Raw genomic sequence first — 25,489 nt, forward strand, 5'->3', positions numbered from 1 at the left:
TTCCTTTTTGGAAAAAGTATTGCAAATGTCACTTTACAATATAGCTTAACTTGTGTAACTGGTTGTAAATTCTGGGCAAGGTAGACTTTTAGGTGGCATGGAGAAGTACCTACAATTAAATAAATGCTTTTAATAATAGTGCCACAAATGTGATGATCAGTTTATCTCAGAGGATTTTACAAAGAACTTGGAGGCTTGAGTGGGGCTTTTTTTTTTTTTTTTTTTTGCTTACATAGGTTTTGCAGTGAAGACTAAACTTTCTTAATTGATTTTATTACTTGTTTCACCAAAATCTCATTTTTGCAGTGCTTTGCACATTACCACATAGCTTCACAGCCTGAAATCATCCCTGATTTAGATTTATGGGAAGAGTTTGCATATTTTACAAACATGGATTTTCTTCTAGTTCTAACAAAGTGCATTTATTTTGTGTACAAACAAATAATATATCTATTTTGGAATACTTTTATTTAAATCCTTATGATTTATGGGCACTATGGTTTGGCTGCCCATGTAGCATTTTATCTGGCCCTTTCTAGAACCCTAAGTCTTTAATTGAGCATGGCTATACTGCAGAAGCTCGTTGATCACTAACTTTTGGCTTCAGCATTATCTCTATTGGGGGAAAGGGGGGTGTGGATAAGGTTCTATTTAGTTTTTGTTTGCTTTTATTATTTCCTTCAACTCTCTGGCTGGTTATTGCATTCCTGTATCATTTTGAAATTTATAGTCTATTTAATAGCATTTTTATTTTTTATGATTATGTCAGTCTTACCCATAAGAGGGTCTTAGGGAATATGTTTTGAGTTTCTTTCAATAGCAACCACATCTAGAAACTACCTAACTGAATTATGAGTTTTATTTTTTTACCAGAGGGAGCCATGAAACAGAAATGATTTTAGATGTAGATTATAATAATAATTTGGAGGCATCTTTATGATGTGTGAGTTTCATATGACTCTCAAGCCTAGTGCTCCTTTGATTATTACTGCTCTAATAGAGCACTGGAAAACTTCTAAATGTATCCAGTAACAATCTCCACTTCAGGGGTAGGTGCAAGGAAGCGGGATATGCTTAATACTGAATCATTCACCAAAATGTCAAGAACAGTTTGTTCAAACTATCCCAACGGACAGCACAAATTGGTGTTTCTTCCTCAGAGATTAGGTGTTTACAAGGACTAAAACATTAAACTATCATTAGTGGGAGGGAAAAAGGTAATTTATAGGAAGGCTACAGGGATGTTTCAGGGAAGCACAAAGTCCTCTTATTCAAGACCAAATCAAGAAACTATTAAATTATCTAGAACAAGATCTCTCCCATCTGTCCCTCTCACCTACAGAAATGTGATAGTAGGTCATCCTCGTAGATGTATGATGTATGATGGTAGATTAAGAGGATAGTCATAATTAGGAGTAACATTATAGAATGTATAGCATGTCCCAGGCCTGCTTCCAAGTGCTCTACTTATATTGGCTTGTTGGATCATCACAGTGACCCTACGAAAGATTAAATTAATCAGAGAGAAGTTAAGTAACTAGCTTAAGATGTCATAAACTGGTAAATAATAAAAAGTAGAGACCTGATTTGATGCCAGCTACCCAGCTTCAGACATGAGTTCTATTTTGCTCCTCTCTCTATTGACCTTTCATTTCTATTTTTCTGCTTCAGCCTGTGAAAGACTGCCCAGCCCCAATATTATGCATTTTTCTGGTTCAGATGTTTGATAGAGATAGATTAGATTCTCTGGGTTCTAATTCTGAATTTCTGAAAAACACAGTCTGGATGAACAGCTCAATTGACTGTGGAGAGGGTGATGGAGTCGTATGGTTTGGACCTAGATGCCTGTTTTCACTGTGAGTGGTTAGGACAGATCTTGTAGAGGGGATATGGCCGATTAGTCTCTTGCAAAAGCTGTCTTTTTAATTTATAACCAGTAATATAAATATCCACATCTAAGGAACTCATTCACATGATCTCCAGTACTTCTCTATATATCGTCAATTATTAATTTTAAATCAATTTAATTTATATTTCCTTAAGAACAATTTCTGAAAGATGAAATAATGGTGATGTATATACTTTCTAGAGTCATTTTATTTCTGTCTTTTTTTGCATCCACTGCTATCCAGATTAAATTCAGAAACCAAATAAATACAATGTAGATCTATCAGTCTAAAATTACCCTTAAAGATAATAGCTAAAATTAATTACCTTAATCTTCACAATAAATCTATGAGGCAGATTCAATACTATTCCCATTTTAACAATGAAGAAACTGAATCAAAAAGGTTTAAATGAATAATGCAGTTCACACAATTAGAAAGTGACAAAATCCAGGTCCAAAACCAGTCTAAGCACAGGAACTGTGCTGAACTTTAAACAATTATACAAATTAACACATGTGCTTGTTTTTACTTATTTCAGCCAGTATTCAGGGAGTGGGGGAAGCAGGCTCCCGTCTAAAAATATCATAGGAATCTCAGACATAAAAGTTGTTCATAGAGCAAGATCTTACCATGTGTATCTGCATCTGCTCACTCTTAGAAGTACTTGCTACGAACCTTTACAACTTCATGCACATCTGGCACTACTTGCCTCATCTCAGGGAACCTTTGGGAGCTGGAAGCAGTTAACCTTTGTGGCTGAGACGGGAGATGGGGATCTGGATTCAGGCCACTGAGATTGCAATGCTAAGTACATTTCTTTAATCTGTGTAAATTTGAGCAAAGAACCAAACCATTCTACACTTCATTTTTAAAATCTGGGTGTTGATGCCTATCTCCCAATTTCTGTGAAGATTAAATGAGGCATGATACCCATTTAGTTAATTTCGCTGCTAATTTTAGAGCATCCTCAGTGCTTAGTTTCAACTGCCTCCCATCTCTTCCATTTCTCCATCTACCAGTATTTAACACCATGGTCCTCACTGGCCCTTGCACATTTTAGCTTTAGAACTACTTTAATTGTGTGGCTCTTCAGTCTGCTGTCCTGTATATCTTCTGCTGTCAAATTGTAGCTTCTGTAATAAGTGAGTGAAACTCAAGAACTTGTAAATCTCCCTGAATTCTCTGCATAGGAAGGCTCAAGAGGCAATACTGTGGTATTTTAACTGGTCTTTGGATTTGCAAAAAGCCAAGGAAATCATCATCCACTGGTAATAGCTTCCAAGGAGAATCCAGCAGAATAGAGAGATGTTAGGTCATGCTTGGCTTTTTTGAGAGAAATATGAAATATATTCAGCCATCACTGATTTTTCATGGGTGGAATATTTAGGAAATATGACATTTTATGTTCTAAAATCATATTTTATGATCAGCAGAATCTGAAGTCTTAATACTGCATTAATAATAATATAGATCTAATTTCTATTGCTCTTAGTTTCTGTAGAATACTCTGATATAAATTTTTCCATCAGCCCTTATAAAAATGAATGAAGTATTTGTTATGATCCCTATTTTATAGGTGAGAGAATTGGTTTCCAGAAAGATTAATGGCTTCTCACTTCATTGTTCCGACCAAGGGCTCTCATGCCTTGCAGCATATGGCTTGACAGCATTGAGTTTGGAATCAAAGGAACTGGTTTACATCTGAACTTGCAGGGTAGCAAAAATAAAGATAGTAACACCTCCTTCATAAATGGGAAATGTGTTTGGCTGCAAGTACCAGAAAGCCAATTTACAGAGATGTAACCAAGTTGGGGCATATAGATCTCTCACAAAAAAGAGATGTGGGCCTAGTCAACTGCCAGTACTGATTTCCTCCTTTGACAGTGTTGTTGACAACCAATCTGCAGTTGCCTTGGCTTTTCCCTATGCCCCACCTCTTCCAGAGCTTCAGACATGCTGCCTGTGTCTAGGGTAGAAATAAGAAGGATTAAATATTCAGCCTCTGTTTCCTTTCATAGACAAAGCAAAAGCTTTGCTTTCTGTAACCTCCCCATGGACTTTGCTGCTCTGCCACAGTATGAACTGTTAAACATGACCACCACCTGCTGCAAGCATCTCTGGGAAAAAGAATGCTGACCTTGGGGCTGGCAGTGCTGCTGGCCAACTAGAATTGGGTCATTGTTAGTAAAAAATAGAGGGTGGATCTTAGCAAGTGTGTCTATCTCACATAGCTTTTAGAGATATTTAGTGTACATTGTTTTGTTATAGAATAGATAGTTAATAAGCAGTATTATATGTAATAGCATCTGTAAGATTAATAATTGATGATATGATGACAGCTCTGTTTTTTTCTTTTCCATAGACAAAAAGCCCTTTTGAAAGAAAAATGGTAGTTACTAATAATTATCAAAGTCAAATGCTATATTTTTATTGTGTTGAATTCTTAATATTTTTCAACTTGTCTTAGCTTCATAATATTTCTCCAAATAATGGTCAAAACTATATTATTATATTACAGACAGGAAAACTGATCTCCATAGAAGTGAAGGGAATTGTTTAAATTAACAGCAGGGCATGGTTTTACTTCAAATCTTGCAGTTGGATCTGAATATCATGTACTCAAAAGCCACTCCTTCCTCCAAACTGATACAAGGAGTGTCATAATGATAAGTAATGGTCATTTTAATGTTCATTCATTGCAGAAAAATTAAAAACAGTAATATTCTCTAGTAATAGGAGCCCTTGCAAGTTAAAAAGTAATTCACTATTTGACATTCAAAAAACACGAAGTAGACATTTGATTTGTATATCTGCTCTCTATAGGCAGGTAAGTTTGTGACCTCTAATTAACTTCTAGAGAAGCCATTTCCTGGAACTAGTCACTGGAGCAGATGATACAGTATTTTTCCTTTTTCATTTCTGAGATTTCTGTGGGATCTTTGTACATTCAAAATATGAAAGGAAACTGATTATTTTCAAGTGAGATGGGAAAAATGTACTTGCGTTTAGTCTGTTTGGCAGTGATTGGTGTACACTAACTGCATTCAGTAAGGACTGGATATACATTTGACATTGTAGGCCTTGTCTGAAACAGAACAGTGAAGTTGAATGAAGCAGCTAAAAATAAGGCGATGGGCCATGGATGTAGATTGTTGTATGAAATAGGCCAATTCCGCACAGGCTCATCTGCCACCAAAGCTCAGATTTAGGCCAATTGAGGACCACCGCTTGACAGAGAACTCCATACTTACTCACCATTAATAGTAAAGGAAGCCTTCTTAAAGGAGTTGACTTATCACTTGTTCCCCCCACCCCCCCCACATAAATATAATTAACTATGAAAGGTGGTGATGGCAGCAGAACATCTGTCTTTAGCTTTCAGATTTTTCACAGTCTGTTGATTAGGTTATGTTTTGTATTATTCCAATGTCCACAGCTGTCAAGTGAAATGGGAACAGGCCTGCCCGAATCAGGGAGCCGAGGTCTGCAGCGGCTTTTCACGTTCCACGTGGTAATAGCCGGTGACAGCTTCTACTCCGAACAAATTGTTTTCCGTTGGTTGATGGGTCTCAGCTGTTCTAACCTGGGAAGTGATGAGTTTTGCTTTCATTTGGAAAGTAAGATCTGTTCAAATAGAGTTGCTGGCTTCTTTGGGTGTTACTGTTTGTTTGATTTTTTTTTTTTTTTTTTTTTTTTTTTTTTTTTTTTAGCTACGCGTGTATGCACATGCAGTGGTGCCTTTGGTCCCTTTTGACTGCAAGTTCCAAATTTACCAAAGCAGAATATGTGGAGGCTTCCAACGTCTGTGCCGTTCTTGGTGCATAGGAAGGAGTGATCAACACAAGGGCAGAGGAGCATTTTGGACAGTCTCACTCCCACCAAACTGACACTGATTGCCCATCTTGACTCAGGAGCATTTGTTCCCGGGCTGATACCTTTTCCTCATGAGTGAGGTTCGTGCACACCAATATCCTTGGTAATGCCAAACAGTGGAATGCTAATTAAAATAATAGGATGGGAAAACATAGAGGGTCTTCCTTCAGAGTTGTCGATCTACTGACTCAATTTATTGCTGTAAGTGTGAGCAAATAGCATGGGAGTTGAATGTGTTTAAAATGGGAAAGTTGAGAAGAGTTTCCTCAGTACCTTCATGTTCCCTTCCCTTTCTACATATCAGAACATGGCCTTAGAAAAGGATCTAAACATACTTTGTCCCAATGGTATAAATAATAAATGATTGCTTGGTAACTTGCACTTTAATAAGAAACAATGAAAGGTATCTATTGCTATTCAATACAACTTTCTGTGATGGTAGAAATGTCCCATAGGAATGTGGGTGGTATGCCAGAGGGACTCAACTTTTATTTTTATTTCATTTCAGTTAACTTTAAAGAGCCACATGTGTCTAGTGCCTACCATATTGGAAGTGTGGAAATAGGCCATTAATGATGAGCTTTAAAGCCTTCAGCTATTTCAAATGAAGTATGTTTTTTTGACAAGAGTTTAATCATCCTGGCATTGCTGAAATGGTACCATTGCCACCTGAAATAATAGCACTGACCATTTCTAGTGTCTAGCACAGCAGTATTAAATCATAGGCAACAGTAAGAATGAAGAATGAATGTATGAGTATAGTGTCTTAGATTTCCAGTGTTACCTTCCTTTCTTAACTTGATGATTATATTTAAAATAAAATGTCTATATACAACTAGCAAAGAGTAAACACTCCATTAAAGGCAGCTATCTTCCTTTTTGCTATCATCATAATTATATGACATTTCTAGATACTCTAATTGCACATGTGGTATCAGTTAGAATGGTCATTGAGTCATAGATGAGTCCCATAAGTGATTCTGCACTTAATGTCACCAATGACAAAAATATCACAAAATTATTGTTCTAAAGATTTAAGGTTCCCAAAGAGAGCACTAAAAACATCACATTCCAAACAGAAGAGCTTTTGTCATATGTGATTCTATTCTCAACTCAAAATCAGCAATGCTGCTTAAGAATATAGTTACCAATATCACAGAATTTTGAAATTTAAAAAAATCTTATACCTCATTGTCTAAATAACTACTACACAGTGATTTTCGTGAGGGTGAGGAAAGGGAAAGTGTATGTAAACTATATTGAATTGTTAATTAAGAGTGGATTGAATCTACCATCATTTCCACTGAGTGCAGTTATAACTTTCTGCCGTTCATTCTCCCTGAAATGTATTTCCTAGTGTTCCCACCCATAGCACTTGTCAGCCACTGCTCCAGGCACTGAGATTGGTAGAAACTTATCTACTGGTTATATTAACATGAGAAAAAAAATTCTACCACAAGGCACTTAGCTGTCAGCCATATGATCTGAAGTAAATTCAATGAAATTGATTTGTTTTAATTCTTCAGTATTTCTAATTGGCCCCGAGCTGATTGCCAGTTAGTGTTTATAACATTAAATTCAGCTTAACCATTTGATTGTCAGTCTTTGCATTATCATGGACTCCGTAATTTCAGGCTTTTCAATTTGACTCTAACTCCTCAATTTGACCATATTAATATTTATTTTCTACTTTTCTGTTACATACAGAATGGTTCTGATGATGCAAAATATATTCAGTGGGCCTTTAATAGATTAGCAAAGCAGATGAATGCCTGGAGAAGGGATCAAGGTGATGAATTTTTTTGGTCCTGTAGCAAAGAAGACTTACAGATATGGTCTGCTGTGCATTAAGATGAAAGTAAGAAATCAAAATAGACATCATAAGATATGTGAGGCTTGGAAAACCCAGGAGTAAGAGTGTAGACTGGTCATTGGGCAGGAGTATTGGTGAGCAAAAGGCCAGTGTTGAAGGCTGAGCCTTGAGAAATGTCAAATATTTGAGTAGGGTGAGGAAAACATGGCAGGCCCAAGAAACTGTTTAGGATAAAAAAATAGAGATGAAGCAGAGTAAAAAGATGAGCTTGAGTCCTCTGCTAGAGAGCCGAGCTTTGTCTCTGTAAACCCAGGCACAGCATCTGAGACTGGATAAGTAGGACACCGGATTCAGTTTATTTTGTGCATTTTTTTCCTTTGATAAAAATATAAATCTCTATTCACTCATTTCCTTCATTTACATTCACATTGATCTGTTAAGACAAGCAGTTGAGATGGGGATAATTTTCCAGTTGAGCATGTGTCAGCATGATACTAAAAAATGTAGTTGGTGCACTGTACTCACCCCCCAAAAAAAGTTGTATATATTTCCTTTTAAGTAAACAGGCCATGAGAGAGGAGATGTTAATAAGTAATAAGGAAGGAAGGGATAATAAACCTTGAAAAAAAGTTAAAAGTTAAAGCACAGGCTAGATCAGCAGCATTTCATTGAGTAAAATGATGGTCCCTCTTCCTTTTCCTGCTATAGGTTATAAGGAAAGGAAAATCACATTGACTTGGTTCTGAAATTCTTTACTGGGAAGCCTGCTCATCTGAGGCCATACCTTTGCCTGTAGTGAGTTTTTACAAACAAATAAATTATAATCAGAAATTAAAGGAGGGCAGATTAGGGTTGGTTATGAAATAAATTATAATCAGAAGTTAAATGAGTGCAGGCCAGAGATCAAGGTTTGAATAATGGGACCTTAAGGAGCCAGAAGCTGCCAAATATTACCACCACAATTTCATGCTTTGAGGGGTCAACTGAGTTGATGGAAAAACCAGGTAGCAAGGGCATATAAAATTCTGCATAAAACATTCTGTGATGAACATTCTCTGCTACAGCTCTTCACTGTGTACAGGAAGCAGAATCTTATGCATGCTCTCAGAAAAAGCATAGAAGTTTCAAAGAAAGATCATTACGCCATAAAAACACTTTCTTTAAAAAATATATATGTATGTACATGTGTATGTTTCCTTTGAGACAGTATCTTTTGTGCTGTTATATAATATGCTTTTCTCACTTGTATATTTTCCATATAAATATTGAAATCTAAATTCATATTAATGGTTCTATATGGTTCCTATCCAGAAAAAAAAATGCTGTTTGGTTTATATCAGCCAGTTAATTTTATTGATCTCATGATATCTGATAAATCACCATTGGAGCTAAAGATATAGTGACCCAAGATTATCTCAAAGAAGCAAACTTTCACAAAGGTTTAATGGGCATCAATATATAGCTTTTCTCTATTCTGCTCACACTCAATATTGTGACGTTCAGAGGCTATAATAAACGGGGATAAATATTAACAATATAGGTTGGAGGAGGGAAAAATCTAGGTTTCATAGGTTTTTATTTGAAAATTGTATTGAGATAATTATAGATTTAGATTCAAGTGAAACAAAAGCAATACATTTGTACACTTTTCCCAGTTTCCCCCAAAGGAACCATTTTTCAAAACTATAGTAGAATATCACAACCAGAATATTGACATAAATACAATTCACTGATCATACATAACTTTCCCATTCTACTTTTACTGGTGTGTCTTGTATGAATACACAAGATACAAGAATACACAATTATATTTTTTACTAATGCAAATTTAGTAAAGTATTTTTACTCCTTGGTCAGATTTTTCTAAGTTTGAATATTTAATGCATTTTACATTTTTTTGGTGTCTGATATAGTTTAGGGCTTTTTTTTTTTAATATGAGTATAGTTCAAATGCAATGTTACATTAGTTTCAGATTTAGTTCTTTTATTTTCTAGGTGTTGAGCCTTTTTTAAAAAAATACCCTTTCCCTTTGGATTCGAAAGACTTACTTGATCATATACTATGAATGTAATATATTCTTTCCCCTGATTTTTCCAACATGTAGCACCGATGCTTCTGCCTTTTCTTGGCTTTATCCCACATCCTTTAGTTACTAGAGCTTTAAAATATATTTTACATTCTAGGAGAGAAAATCTACTCCCATTACTTTGTTTAAAATAAAAAACTTATTTGCAATCCTTAGACATTCTTCCAAATAAATAATTCATATAATTTAGTATTTGCTTTCATTTCTTAAGCAAATTATATCAGAATAAAATTGGTTTGTATTATGTTTGTAAATTAATACTTGGAATTTTCTTTCTTCTTACAAATTTTACCATATAAATTCTTGCCATTGAACTTAATGTTTAGATCTTTATTTTTTGTCCAAGTCTTTTTCATGGACCTCAGCAAAATTATTCAGTTTGCCTCAGGTTCTGCACATTTCCCAAGAGCCTCAGAGAAGTTTCCCTAGCTCTTAGATTGAATCATTAAACATGAGTGCTTCAGTGCATTTCTTTTCTTCTGACAGGGTGGCCACAACTGTTGGAGTGTTACCAGTAAGTAAAAGGAATATGAGTAACATGACTGTTTCTCTCTGATGGAAACTCAGGGTCTTATTTGGACTGAGACTCAAAGGTGTTACTCAATGGGGACAGGATTGATTCCTGAGTAGGCTCAATGATCTCAGAAGAGTCCACAGCTTTCAGTATGGGTTTATACATCTCCCTAGTTGTGTTCTCTGTGCAATCCCATTTCCCTTAACTCCATCTATGCCCTCAGAATACAGAAAAGACAGTGAATATGCAATGTCACTTTTAAATGGCAGCTCAGAGAAGTAAGCAAATGCTTCACATTAGGCAGGAAGAGTCAAAGGTAATTCAAGTAGACCATATCAGAGAAAATAGAGGATTTGGGAATAGGTTGCTTGGAGTAAAAACAACATTTCTCCACTGCTTCTGCTACCGAAGTGTGACCATAGGACTAAATTTTGACCAATGGGAAGTGAGCAAGAAGAATGTGTATGAATTACAGGAAATATTGTCAGAGGAACATCATTTGCTCATTTTCTGCATTTCTCCTTATGGTGCTTAGAATACTGACATAGTGGCTTCCTCCAGATTTTTTTAGTATGAGAGGAAAATAAACTATTATCTTGTTAACTCACTGTTATTTTGGGTTTTACTGATAATTGCAGCTGAACTTGATTTTAACAAATATAGGATGTGTCTTTTGCAGAAGAATTCATACATAACAGCTACTGCCACAACATATCCTCAACAAATTACTGAACTTCATGAATGGAGAAAGGAATGTTCAGTCATCCAAGCAGAAAAACAACTCTCAAAGTGAAAAAAAAATAATCAGATTCACTTTCTGATTCTTTACAACAGCGCTGAATTTTTACCAAAAAAGCCTAGGTCTACAAGTTCAGCACGCAATAGTTTGTGACCAAACTGTCATAACAATCTGAGATATGTCTCATATCCAAGTGTCAAATAAAGACATCCTCAAACAGGGATGAACTTGGGAACTTGGGGAACTTCTGTACCTGTGAGAGAGTCTTGGGGAGAATTCTTTTAAAGGAAGAAAGACAGAAAAATTAAAACAAAAAACAAAAAACAAGAAATCTATGACCATGAAGTCTATCCAGAATCATGAATAGGAGCACCATGCTAAAAAGGGCTGGTGCTGAGTATCGGTTTTATTTAAATATTACACTACAAAAAGTGACACTGGAAGAAACGCCATTCTCAATCTTATGCATAATGAATGAATAACAAAACTCCCATAGTGAGAAAGAGGAAAGTGGGAGAAATGATAAAGTACAGCTCTTCTTTTTGTTCCAGACTTATATATTATGTCTTCTTGATGTTATCTTGGGCATATTAAAGTCAATATATATAAAACCAGATATGTTGTCTTTCTCCCCTAATATGGGCCCTTTGCACTGTTCCGTATCAGTGAATAATCACATCATTTATCCACAAACTTGTCTGAAAGACTCCAGTGGTCACTTTTCATAAGGAGCCAAGTCTTCTTGGTGCACAGGCACATGTGTGCTTTCCCCTCTGTCTCTTTCTGTCTCTTACCTTACCACCCTTCTCCTTTCCTCCCTCAGATGCAGACCTGCAGTAAAGCATCCTTTCACTTCTACTTCCTGGGACATGATCATGGGGCCAGAACCCCTACAGGTACCTTCCTTGAGTAGATAAATTCAATTCAGATTTTAAAGCTATGTCCCCAATATAATTTTACCAAAATAGGCACTGTATTGTGCCTCATCTGTATTCTTAAGTTCCAGCGTAGTTCAGAAGCAAGTGAGAGGCTTATAATTAATCTCTGCCCCCTCAAATCACATCATTATCTATTGTTTCTGCCTGTGTGGGTGAAGGACATTTTACCAACTCTCTGTAATTTAAAACTTTGATAACCTTTCTAAATCATTTGTTTTAAGTGTTTCTCTGGTATGGAGTATATGAGGTTTTGATTTGTGGTCTAAATGATATTGTTTCTTTCAATTGGTATCGTAGTCAATTTATATATGGGGTGACTGGGTGACGGGCACTGAGGGGGGGGCTTGATGGGATGAGCATTGGGTGTTATGCTATATGTTGGCAAATCGAACTTCAATAAAAAATATACAAAAAATGTATGTATGTACATATATGACAGATATCTTTAGTTTTAGATTTTTTGTGATATGTCCCTGTGCTTTGTAATCTCTACATGGTGATTTTCTTTGTTATATTCTGTGCATATGTTCTGATAATTTTGAAGGTTGTATCTTTTCTTCTATGGTGTTTCTAAAGGTAACTATAACTTTATGTAATATTTTATGTAATATAATCAGCACTTTAAAAAAAAGATTTTATTTATTTATTTGAGAGAGAGGGAACACAAGCAGGGGAACAGCAGAAGAAGAGGGATAACCTGCTAAGCAGGGACCCCAACATGGGACTCTATCCTAGGACCCTAAGATCCTGCACTGAACCAAAGGCAGACGCTTAACCAAATGAGCCACTCAGGTGCTTCTAATTAGTACTTTTTAAAAGTAATATCTACTTAGCAATAATAGCATTATAATTTTACTCTCTCTTCATGTTTCTTTTCCTGACCTCCTATGTTTCATTGACCTTTGGTTACAAAAGATGAAGAAAATAGTATCTATGTTATTTTTCCTGCCATTTGTCTGGTTATAGCATTCAGTGTTTATGACTCAATCTAAAACTAAAGTTTATGACTAAATTTAAGCATAATCCCAACATTTCTTCTACTTCATTTGCCAAATGAAGTCAATGCACGTGTCTATAGACTTAATTTTTAGTAGTTTAGTGATTAAAAAAAATACAAAGGACCATGACAGAACCATTTTCAAGTTATCATTGAGATACTTGGGCAGCTCATGAAAAGTATTAAAGTAGCAATTTTAATAACCACCATAACATAACAAATATATTTTTAATTACCCTCTGCTCCTATTTGGTTTCTGAATTGGTCAGTGTCTATAGACGAAAGAGATTCATTACTAACATGCAGAATTCAATAGAGAACATAAAATATACAAAATGGTAGCTAAAATAATGGCTAAGAGTTGTGGGATCAATGGCCTGCTTTGAAGCCTAACTTTACCACCTACTATTTGAGAAAAGTACTAATATTTCCTGTAAAATGGAGATTAGAAATGAGACCACAAGTTAAATGAGGATTATAAAAAAAATAAAGCATGTAGAAAAATGTCATCACATAGTATGTACTCAACAAACACTGACCATTATGGTATTATCCATCTTCTTAATGTTTGCTGGTCTGTTAGGTGAAAAATGGTAGCTAGTTGTTGTTTGAATTTGCAGCTTCCAGATCAATAATAAATTAAACATCTTTTTAAAAACATGTTTATTAGCCATTTGTATCCCTTCTATGAGTTGCTTGTTAATGCTGTTTGCCCATTTTTCTCCTGGGTTATTTGTCTTTTTTGAATAAATTTGTTGGAGTTTTGTTTTGTTTTGTTTTGTTTTACATTAGACACAGTAATCTTTTTTGTGTATTATATATATTTTTTTTTTCTGCAAACTTTACTCTTAGCCTTGGGTTTATACTTTTAAAGCATTTTTAAAAGTGATATACATTTAGAAAAAGGTGCATCTCCATGAACTTTCATAATCTGAACACATGTATATTCAGCTAGCACCTAAATCATAGAAAAAAAAATAATCCAGTAGCTCAGAAACTCTCTTCTTGGTCCATCCTTGGCAGTATCACATCCAAGTGTAACTATTATCTTCACTTCTGACAACATAGATTAATGTGTTTTCATGTTTTTGTACTTTAAATGAATTTAAATCATATGGAATTGAACTCTTTTGTGTCTGGCTTCTGACATTTGTAATTTAATTTTGTTTAATTATGGCACCTTTCATTTTAGTAGGGTTTTTTATGTGTAATTATGTTTAATAATTTAATCCTGTAAAAACTCAGTGAAGTGAAAAAAGAAGATACTTTTACATATAGTTATAGAAAAGTTTGGACTAGTAAATTTTAGTATAAAGTGACTTTTTTTAGTAATTTCATCTTCTAATGTTTCTCAGAAAAGAGAATGAAAACATTTTAATCATTGGGATTCTAATTTTCAACAGTATCTCATCTAATCTTCATTATGTAGTTTTTAAAGATTTCTATAGTCTAGCTCACCTGACCTTTGCATCTATATTATGTGCTACTCTCTGAAGCAGTCTATAAAGGCAGAGCTGTCATTATCTTCCAAACCTAAGGTCTCTTTGCATCTTTCATTGTGTCTGGAGTTGCCCGTTTGGTGCCCCTTCACTATTCAGATACACGTTATCTCCGATACCTAACTCTACAGTCACAGTGTCTTGAGACCAATGCATATTTATTGAGCAACTCCAGTGTTTCATTGAAGTCCTGAGGTTAAAAAAAAATGTGATGGAAAGTCATTGTTATTAATGTGATCACTATCCAGTAGGAGAAACATTATTTAAATGTATAATTATAATCAAGTAAGTTTGGAAATACGGACAAGTTATAAAATTTGTATAAGGGAAAGAGTGGTTCACTTTGCATACATCAAAACTCATTGAAATTAAGAAGTGAAAGCTTGACAGAGTGATATATGATGAGTGTTAGGAACAAAGCCTATGAGTTCTCAGACATGACAAAGAATGTTTTAATAAGAGGGAGCAGATTGTGGAAATTCACTGAAGATAGAAGCATTCTAGCAGTTAGGTGTGGAAATCCCTGCATCCTAATGGAGAAGACAGAAATTGGTCCCTATTTGGAAAAGAACTCACAAAGCATGAAGCAAGATTAGGCAGTGGGGCATTTATTAAGAGGTAAGGTTAAAGAGGTAGATTGTGCCCATATTATGAAGGGATATGTCACATAGCATCCATAGAAAAGGGTATGAATTTTCTCCTATTTTTAGTGAGGAGCTTAAAGAATGTAAGGGATGACTCTATTTTATGTAGATCACTCTGCACTTATGACAGGTGCAAAGTGACAGGGCTAGAGGAATAGCTGTGCCACTAACTGATGATGCATCCGAACTTCTCTCTTACTAGAACCATCAGTCATCTTGCTATCTGCCACCTAACTCCTGGCAGCCCAGGCTGGGGGGGTGGGGGGCGGGTAACCATGGTCTGCACTCTCTATTTGTGTGCCTAGGTGACTGGTAACTTTTGAAGAAAATACCACCATGCCTGTATATGACATCTAAATCTGTGTCCACTATTACAAGAGTCTCAGTATCACTCAGCAATCATTTCAGTTTTCTTCCTGGGAAGGATTGCTCTTATTCTTCTCAGTTACTCTTTTAAAACTCAGATCTTGTCTTAAAACTGTTATCTGACTACATAAATTTTATCCTCAGCGAACAAATTTGCCTTTTATTTCTTGAAGAATATTGAAGACTTCAAGAACAATTTTTCTAAAAACTTTTTTCTCTCTCCCCACCAAGATAAAACTGCTGCTTATTACTGCTAGGTATTACTGAAGGACGCAAAAATACTGATTCAAAGGGGCACATGCATCCCAGTGTTTATAGTAACATTATCAACAATAGCCAAATTATGGAAAGAGCCCAAATGTCTCTTGACTATAGAATGGTTAAAGAAAATGTGACACACACACACACACACACACACACACACTAGAATGTTATTACTCAGGCATCAAAAAAGAATGACATCTTGCCATTTGCAATGATGTGGATGGAACTAGAGTGTATGATTATGCTAAGCGAAATAAGTCAGTGAGAGAAAGACAAATACCATATGATCTCACTCATATGTGGGATTTAAGAAAACAGATGAACATATGGGAAGGAAAAAGAAAAAAAAAAGAGGGAGGCAAGCCATAAGAGACTCTTAACTACTGAGAGCAAACTGAGATTTGATGGAGGAGAGGTGAGTAGTAGGGGATGGGTTAAATGAGTGATGGGTATTAAGAAGAGCACTTAATGTGATGAACACTGGGTGATATATACAAGTGATGAATCACTAAATTCTACTCTTGAAACCATTATTACCCTACATGTTAACTAACTGGAATTTAAAAACTTGAAACAGGGACATCTGGGTGGTTCAGCAGTTGAGCGTCTACCTTTGGCTCAGGGTGTGATCCAGGGGTCCAGCATCAGGTTCCTTGTAGGGAGCCTGCTTCTCCCTCTGTCTATGTCTCTCTCTCTTTTTCTCTCTCTCTCTGTGTATCTCTCTCACTTTTTTTCTCTCTCTCATGATTAAACAAACAAAATATTTTTAAAAATAAAAATAAAAACTAGAAACCACCTAACAAACTAAATATATTGCTTATTTATGGCTATATTTAGCTCTTTCCCCTGGAGGGTCAGGGACAAGATTTCCCTTCTCCTGTGTGAAAAAATCCCATCCAGTTTTACCTGTAACTCCATATCCCTGTATTTCCCCACATTGACTCATCTTCTCTGTTAGAACTTCAATTTCTCATGTCCATTTTATTCAATTTAGCTTATATTATTCAAGACCCCATCCTAAATTTAAACCTAGCAACACTGATGTGTTTCTTTGCTAGACTTAGCATTACTGCTTTATGTAAGGAAGAAGCAGTGAGCTACTTCTCTCAGTGGAAGAGACTCTCTTCTATGTGTCTTTTGCTCCTAGTACAGTTGGAGGCCACCATAGAAGTGTAAGTCTTCAGTTCATGTGCCATGCATGGTAAAAGTTCCATGTGAGGACTATCACCTGGTATTCTGTTTACAAGCCTATGATTAATTTCCCATAAGTTAATAGTTAAAAATTTCCCCATCACTGTGTTATAGCTAAATCTTGACTTCCACCCCTGCCACTTGGAGCCCAAGAGTACAGATGGGATAACATTAAATGGCCCTATTCACTTATTCCTGTGAACAACTTTTTCTTTGCTTGTGAGACTCGTGGGTCAATTAACCCTTTTCTTTCTCAAGCTGAACTGTTTGCACTTGGTTTCTCCTTGATTACAAGTGCTAAGTATTTCCTAGCTTTTGTATGATTTTGGTCAACTAATCCAAATATGTTTCCTGGAAACCTTTGTGCCATGTACTGGTCTAGATTCTGAAAATATAAATGTGAATAAAACAACTTTCCTGAACTCATGGGTCTTACATTAGGAAAAGTAGATGGTAGTGGGTAGCATGCAAACAGACAATACATAGTTTTTTAAAATAAATAAATGCACAAATTGATTTTTTAAAAGGAGTGAAGGTTAGGTAGGAGTAGTTAGAATCATTTTGCTTTCTTCGTTTCATACTGCCTGAATGGAGTTTTCACACTTCTGTGCTTTCAGTCTTTGCATTTTTGTGAGTATGTTCTGCAGACCTCAGCACAGGTCTCATTTATACAGCCAAGATTTTGCAGAATAATGTGGTCATCTTTGACTTTGAGAAAATGTCTCTTAGATCATTGAGGGTCTGTGCTACAGAGGGTGTTGTTTTGTTTTCATATCAATTTGTCTATATTTCAAAATATTGAAACTCTATCTCATTCCATTAAGCTAAATTGGGATGAAAGCCCTTTCTTATGTGATAACCTCTCCATTCAGTTCTTGGCATGAACTTTTGGTTTCCCACTTGTGTTCAGTATTGGAGGAACAGGACCTGTGTCATCCTTGCATCAAGTGTAATTTTTTTTCACGTGTAATTTTTTTAAGATTTTATTTATTCATGAAAGACACAGAGAGAAAGGCAGAGACATAGGCAGAGGGAGAAGAAGGCTCTCTATGGGGAGCCTGTTTTAGGACTCGATCCCAGGACCCTGGGATCACGATCTGAGCCAAAGACAGATGCTCAACCACTGAGCCACCCAGGTAACCTACAGTGTACTGTTGAACAAGGTCTGTGATAGATGGGGCAAAGGATTTTTTTTTTAAATGGGAAGGACTCTACACTGGAAGAAAGCAACATGCTAATGTTGCTTTGGCAAATTCAGAAATCAGTCAAATCAATTAGGCAGCAAGATGAGGACCAATCTCTAGCTTGTTCACCCATAGTTTGTCTTCCTACCATCTGTGTTAGCCTCCTATGTTTCTGTCATTGGGAAAGATTTAAGTGGCTTCGGGAAGCTGTGTTTTCATCTTTTATTTTGCTAACAGTGAGTGAAAGGGCTTTGGCAAAGAAGTGAGAATGGTAATAGTATACTCAGGTAGATTTCAGCCTTCTATCCAACATGAGCCAGGTCTACACAATGGAAGAAGAAAACTTTTAAGCGTATCATATGTAGAGCTTTATAGATTGCAACCCAAAAACTGAACATTAAAATAACACATGATGACCATTTCTTTCTGGCCTTTAATGAGCCACTGCTGAGACAGGTTTTGTCATTTCCTCCTAAGGCTCACAATAGGCACTGAGTGGTCAGCAAAAGATTAATAAGACACAGAATTAAAAATTGAGTGTTTATCTACAGCCCCATATCCAAGCTTATGTTCAGGAGTAGGTGGAATAAAAAAAAATAGATCATAATGAAGGCATATTTCACAAATATCAAGTCTTCCCTGGGCTTCTTTCTCAGTGCATATGATGAGTTATGGTCAATCGTGTTCTAGATATTGGCACAAAGGGTGCTCTGAAGGAGTAAAACTTCTTCTTCTTCCACTGTCACTTATGTCATTTACTACTGACTGTTGATATTCAGGCCTGTTTTTACATGTGATAGTTTTTGTGTCAACGTGACTCATCCTAGGGTACCAAGATATTTGCTTAAGCATTACTCTGAGTATGTGTGTGAGGATGTCTCTGGATGAAGTCAATATTTGAATCTATATACTGAGTAAAGCAGATTGTTCTCCCAATGTGGGTGGACCTCATTCAGTTAGTTAAAGACCTGGATAGAACAGACAGTGGGATAGCTGAACCTCCCATAAGTTAGAGGAAATTCCTCCTGACTTACTGCCTTGAGCTGGGACATCAATTCTTTCTTGCCTTTGAAGATGAACTGAAACACTGGCTCTCTCTGGGTCTCCAGGATGCTGAATCAATCAGTCTCTCTTTCTCAACAATTGGATCTGTTTCTCTAGAGAGCCCTGACTAGTGTAATACCCATGTGATCCTGTCCTAGGGATGGTGTATGTATTTTGAAGGGAAGGACAATGAACATGAGGAGACTAAGGAACATTTCTGAGTTTTTAGAAGGCTCATCCTTCCCTCTGCTTCTTCATTGGTTCTCCTCTTCCCTGAAAAAGGGCCTTTGTAAGAAATAGCATCTTACTTTCAGGAGTTAATAAGCCAATGAAGGATGGGAATTGTACACAATTGACTCCAAGTATAAAATAAAACTCTTAAGAAACTCCCTCAGCCAGTGTGCTTGCCAGTGAATCTAGATCATTCCCAGTTTTCATTAAGTGAAACATTCCCAACTTCAGCAAAGCTCTTCTTCTCTAATGTAAGTAGATATCTGACTCTGACTCAAATAGCTTTCATGCTGCATATTATTTCCAGTGATATAGGCAACAATTCCAGAAAACAGCAGGATAGTTGTTTGCTAAAAAGAAGTGTAGGAAGAAGGAAGAATACTTAAGAAAGTGTACTTAGATTGCATTCCTCCTTATTCCATGTATTTCAACATGATGACAAAAACCTAACAAACACCTAACATTGGTGTCTCAGGAGCTTAGAGCGAATTCAGACTTGGTCTTCCTGAATATCTTAGAATCTCACATCATTTATTTCTATAAACAAGCGTCTGTAATTCAAAATAATTTACATTTATTGATAAAAGTCACTGTGGATAGACATTTCATTTTTTTCCTAATAAAGTTGTCTTCCTAGTATATCTAAATTTAATAAAATTATAATTTTTCAAACACTAGAAAAAGTGAGTACTTTACCAGTTGTTTCTTATTCACTCTTCACAATGAAAAGGAAAGATGAACATTTTTTTTTGCAGATGAGAAAAAATGAGGCTTAGAGTGTTAAAATGAACTACCCAACTGGGTGCCTGGGTGGCTCAATTGATTAAGTGTCTGACTCCCAGTTTCCACTCAGGTCTTGAGATGAAGCCCAGTGTTGGACTCCTTGGTGCTCGTCACAGAATCGGCCTGAGATACTTTCCCCTCCCTTCTCCCTTCCCCTCTGCTCTTCCCCCCACCTCACACACTCTCTCTCTCTCAAACATATTTATCATCTATCATCTATCTATCTATCTATCTATCTATCTATCTATCTATCTATCATCTATCTGTCCTCTAAAAGATTTACCCAGTGTTACCCAGTTGGTAAGTGGAAGCACTAGAATTTAATTTTAAATTTGCTAGGCTTTGGGACATGATTCTTGATATCCAACTATGGATCCTGAAGTCACACTCACATCACAGTGGACATCTAAGGAAAGGGTGAAGTGGTAGACAAATCAAGATGAAAAAAAAGTCCAGCCCTCTTTTCATTCAAACATTTATTCATCAGTTTGTCCATTTATCATGCATATTTAACCTCCCTTTGTACCAGTCATTGAGGAGGATGTCACAGTACATATATTAATCATAGTCTATGATGTCAAATAACTCACAGTTGTATCCTTTGAATTGGAAGCATTTTGTTTTTACAGTTGTCTCTCCTTTACCTCCTCATCTTCACTGCCATTCCTGTCCTTTGCTTACTCACATGCCTTGTCCCCTAATGCTTAATCTCCAGGTAGTGCTCAACCCTCATCTTTTTCAGAAAACCTGCCCTGAGTACACTAATCCTCCTCAGATACTTAACATGAGATGCAGCCCAGTAATTAATTGCTCCCTAAATGTTCTCTCTGATGTTTCCAAAAAACTGTCAGCTTATGGACAACAAGATCCGTGGATAAGACATTTTCCCCCTTATCAAAAAACATAATACTGGCCCCCTAGCAGCTGTTAAATAAATTCAGTATAATTTTTAGCTAGGTGTATTTCTTGAAATTCAGCCATACATTACTAGGGCATCACTTAAGTTGCTCAGCCCTTTGTTTAAACATTGAAATGACTGGCATCCTCTCAGTTATCTAGGTCCTTCCTTAACTCCTGGTACATATTCAATCTCCAATCTTGTCCAACTTCTCCCAGTTCCAAGGAGAAGGATTCCATTAATTTGCAACCACATTTGTTCTTCATAATAGCAGGAATGAACTCCTGAAGTCCCATTGGAAAAGCAGGTAGCTGATTATCTAAATGGTTCTCATGCACAGCAACATAATTTTTCATCTGGGTTTTAAAAAATTGCAAAACATGATACTCCAAACACAAAACTGCTGATGTACATTTTTTGTTTAATTTTGCCAAATGCACTGGGCTCAAATATGGAAGAGAATTCTTCTTTTTTCTATCAGCCAAGATTTTCTTTCATTGCTAGCACTCTGGAACCTTGTACCTTGTTGAGATTTGATGGTGACCTCACAGGTACCTTATTAATAATAAACCAGAGGGGCTCAGCAGAGCTTGGGTTTGGTGTAATAAATCATACTGTAAGTAAGTGCCGTGTTTGCAGTTTTGGAATTTAGAGGAATATAATAACTGAGATTGAGGGTCTGGCAGGTGGTAAAAGTGACTAGGGGTGGGGACTGGCCTTTTATGGATCTGACATGTGCTTATGGTTATTAATTACTTTTGAGTTTTACATTGCTAATTGCCAGTATTCTTTCCAGTTACATTGTAATTGAATTTTTAAAAATGAAGCTTCAAATATCAGGTCCAGATATTATATTGTGCCTCTACCTAAGGAAGTATATACAGTTTAGTTTACTTGAAATCCTAGATAATAAGATAGCTAATGATATTCAAAGCAGCAAATACATAGTATGGGAAATGCCAGGAGGTTATAAAAGAGAAATAAGATCTCAAAAAGTTAACATGTGGATTTTTGCTATTCAGTGACCCAGTATACATTCAGTTGTTCTGTTTAGCAGAAAAATCCTTTCAGTCACTAAGAAAGAGCACTGCTAGTGTATTTCCAAGTTCATGTGTTTTAAAACACAGTCTATTTTCCATACATTTTTGTGCCCACACTGTGCTAAATGATGAAGGTGAATCTGTTAAAAGCATGTCTTCAGTCATATGAACATTGCTATGTGAGCACTTTAGCGTAGTTCAGTATTTCCTAAAAACTTGGATATGGACATCGTGGACAGTCTGAGGAAACTGTGAACTTCTTTCTCATGCACATGTATACAACATAAATACACTAGAACTTGTCAACAAATTGGGGAACACAGGTAGGGGATCCTTGGGTCTCTGTTTTGATGGATCCCAGAATAGGAATGCCTGGTGCAGGGTGTGCTGACTGATGATCCAACTATATCACCACTCCACTATGGTAATGGATTGTCATAATAATGATCCCTGGTTACTGTGAAAGATTACACCATGTCTTTTGTCCTTTCTTAAGAAGGCAGGTAGTTGGGCAACTCATTTGTTGGTTAGAATTTTCAAATAAAGTAGCTATTCCTTAATTAAGCTTTACAGAGCAAACTGTAATGGTGAAATGCTGTTTATTATAATGACAGTTTACTCTTTGACAATAATTGCTAAATAAGGAATAAATGGAAAAATGACCTGCCCAGGGTTACCTTCTGCACATGGGAGACTTAGAGTAAGAAGCTGTTGCGCAATCCCACTACCTCCTCTCAAGAAGTTAGAATGTCCTGCATGAGTAGGGCTGCACACATTTCTCAGAAAAGCCAAATTGCCCCACAACTGTACCATTAACATCTTGAAACATCACTCTTTTCCAGCATCCCCTTCCTTATCACACTGCCTACCTGAGACTTCATTGTCATCAAAGAGGAATTTGATTGGAAGCCCGAATTTCACATAATCATAAATCTCTGCAAAGATGAGAAAATAGAGGCTCCGAGAAGGAAAGGGAATGATTCTTCTAAATCTCCACTAAGCAAGAGATTGGAAATGAAGGCCAATTCAGTGCTCTCTCAGAATTGGGCTCCATGCAACCACTGGGAGTACAGTTCCTTGGGATTTAGCAAACCCATGGTAACTGCTTTCAGGGAGAAAGCAGCCTGGAAACAACATTATTGACCTCTGTTAGAGAGAAGCCTGCTCACAGATCTAACAAAAGTTCATGTCTAATGGATGTGTTCTTCAATGCCTCTCTGTAAGGCAAGATGCCTTTAACAGCATCTTTGAAATTATAGTACTTTGTTCTAGTTTCACAGTAAATGCTCTGATGACTATGTGGACTCTCTTGGGTTTCTTCTTTCTTTGCTGTGCTGTGAAAACACACACTGCATATACATTGTTATTATCATTGTTGCTAAGAAGTAAGAGAGCATGAGTTTCTACCCCATCATCTGTGCAGAGCAGAGGCAGTGAATCCTACTGGAGCGTAATAACAATCTATAAGTAAACCAGTCATGGTAAAATCTATCAAAAATGTGGCAATTTACGAAAATATGTCCCTCAAGCACACCAAAGTTGTCATCAAAGTGAGTTAGCTGCCAATTAACTTCTACATCTTGCACAAAGGGCACAGAATTCTAGTGTAAAAATGAAACCAGTTAATGCATATCTACTGTCTATGAACAAATAAATCAGAAACAAAAAATGAACATGCTACTTGGTGCTTTTCAATGTATGTTACTATCTTATGGAATGGTGCTGTTTAGACTTCTGATTTAGGGAAATTATTTTCAAAGGAGACAATGATAAAGATATTTTTGCCTACAGATTTGAGTTTCAAATTTCAGCCGGTGAGCACTTAATTGATCATCAAATACATTTTAGGCACTAGGTCACACAAAGCAGGATAATTTGTTGAAAACTCATAGCGCTGCTATTCATTCTTGTCATAGATTACAGTCAGTATATTTATAGTTTCAACAAATCATTCACTTTTCACACTGAGAATTCAGTTAATTCACTTTTGCAAAATTCACCTATACCCCAAATAGAAGTATGTAGAGGATGCTACATGTGCCTGAGAGAGAGAATGAAATGTTCAGGAAAGGAGGAGATATTTGTATTGGCCCTTGAGGGATACTTAGGTTTCTATCATTTCCAGCCAACCTATTAGTGTGTTCTTGTTCTGCTTCACTTATTCAGCTGAATTCCCTCAAAAACAAAGAACTAAACAAAAATAACAGCTACCATGCCTGTAATCTACCTCCCAACCCTGAGCTTACTCACTCTGAAGAGTTTCTGCAACACTTGTCTGTGGCACAGAAAGTTGCACATTTTTCCAGCATTCCACTATCCTGGTATCATGGGGAGTCTCTTGATGCTTTATGACTGACTCTAATACAAGACTTTCACATCATACTTCAGAGCTCATAAGCAAAGTATGTAGTCACGGAGAGTACAGAGTAATTTTCCCCTGCCCATATTCATTCACCCAGCCCTCAGCCAACCACTTACTCATTCATCTTGATGGTAACACTATGTATGATGGGCTCTTCCTGGAAAGCCTCTATGCACACCTGCACATTTGCTACTTAGCTCACCATCAAACCTTCCCTGATCCTCTGTGCCTTTCAAGATAATGCTTTCACCTAAAATCTCATCATTCATCAGTTCTACTTCTTTTATGCTTTGATCATTTTCTTCAGTCACATAATTCAATAAATATATATTGAGCCTACTGTATTCTAGGTATTGTGGAAGCTTTGAAACAGCACTGACTCAAAAACAAAAATGTTTGCCCTATTTGAGTGTACAGTGTATTATGGGGAATGAGATGATAGATAAATAAGTAGCATATATTGTAATAAGTGCTCTGGAGAAGACCAGATTATAACAAAGACAAGGAATGCTTGAGTCTTGAACAGTAGTAAAAAAGATGATCAGGGAGGCTTCATGGAGAAGGGAATATTTGAGCAAAAATCTAAAGGGGTATAATTAGACAAGCATTTATCAAGCAGCTGTTGTTTTACTACCCCCTAAGATTGTAAAATAAATAGATAGATCAGTCTCTTGTCTCTATATTATTTCAATACTATATTAGGCATTAAACAGCTTGAGACCTATTCATTATTTTTATTTTTCATATCCAATACAGAATCAGATACTTAGTGCTTATAAAAAGAATACTTAGTGCTTATAAAGTGGATGAATACTTGAAGGCATGAGCAAATGAATGCTGATCTATTTTTTCTAAACTTTTAAAATCTTAGTTTGCACCTCCCCCCCAAAAAAATGCTTTGGAAGAGGCACTAAGGTAAATTCAATATTTCATGAGTTCCTCCATATTTCCCAGCTTCCTTTGCAGTTAGCAGGGCAGACGACTAGTTTTATCCAATAAGGCACAAGCAGAAGTGAAATGTATCACTCCTAAGCCAAGGCATTTAGGAGACAATGCATGGCCCTCCAACACCCTCTTCCCTCTACTCTGGAGATCTTAAAGGCTACATGTTGAAATGAGATTGCCAAAACAAG

At 36.4% G+C, this 25,489-nt stretch overlaps 1 long non-coding RNA gene across 1 annotated transcript; it reads left to right on the forward strand.

The window, feature by feature from the left end:
• Positions 1–5,604: 5,604 nt before the first annotated feature.
• On the forward strand, positions 5,605–23,518 carry LOC140600730 (uncharacterized). The gene is made up of 3 exons (XR_012003891.1): positions 5,605–5,842; positions 11,739–11,811; positions 22,837–23,518. It is a non-coding gene; the product is annotated as an uncharacterized lncRNA (long non-coding RNA).
• The last annotated feature ends 1,971 nt before the right edge of the window (positions 23,519–25,489 follow it).

The sequence above is a fragment of the Canis lupus genome, chromosome 12, assembly GCF_048164855.1.
Source record: "Canis lupus baileyi chromosome 12, mCanLup2.hap1, whole genome shotgun sequence".
NCBI classification, from domain to species: domain Eukaryota; kingdom Metazoa; phylum Chordata; class Mammalia; order Carnivora; family Canidae; genus Canis; species Canis lupus.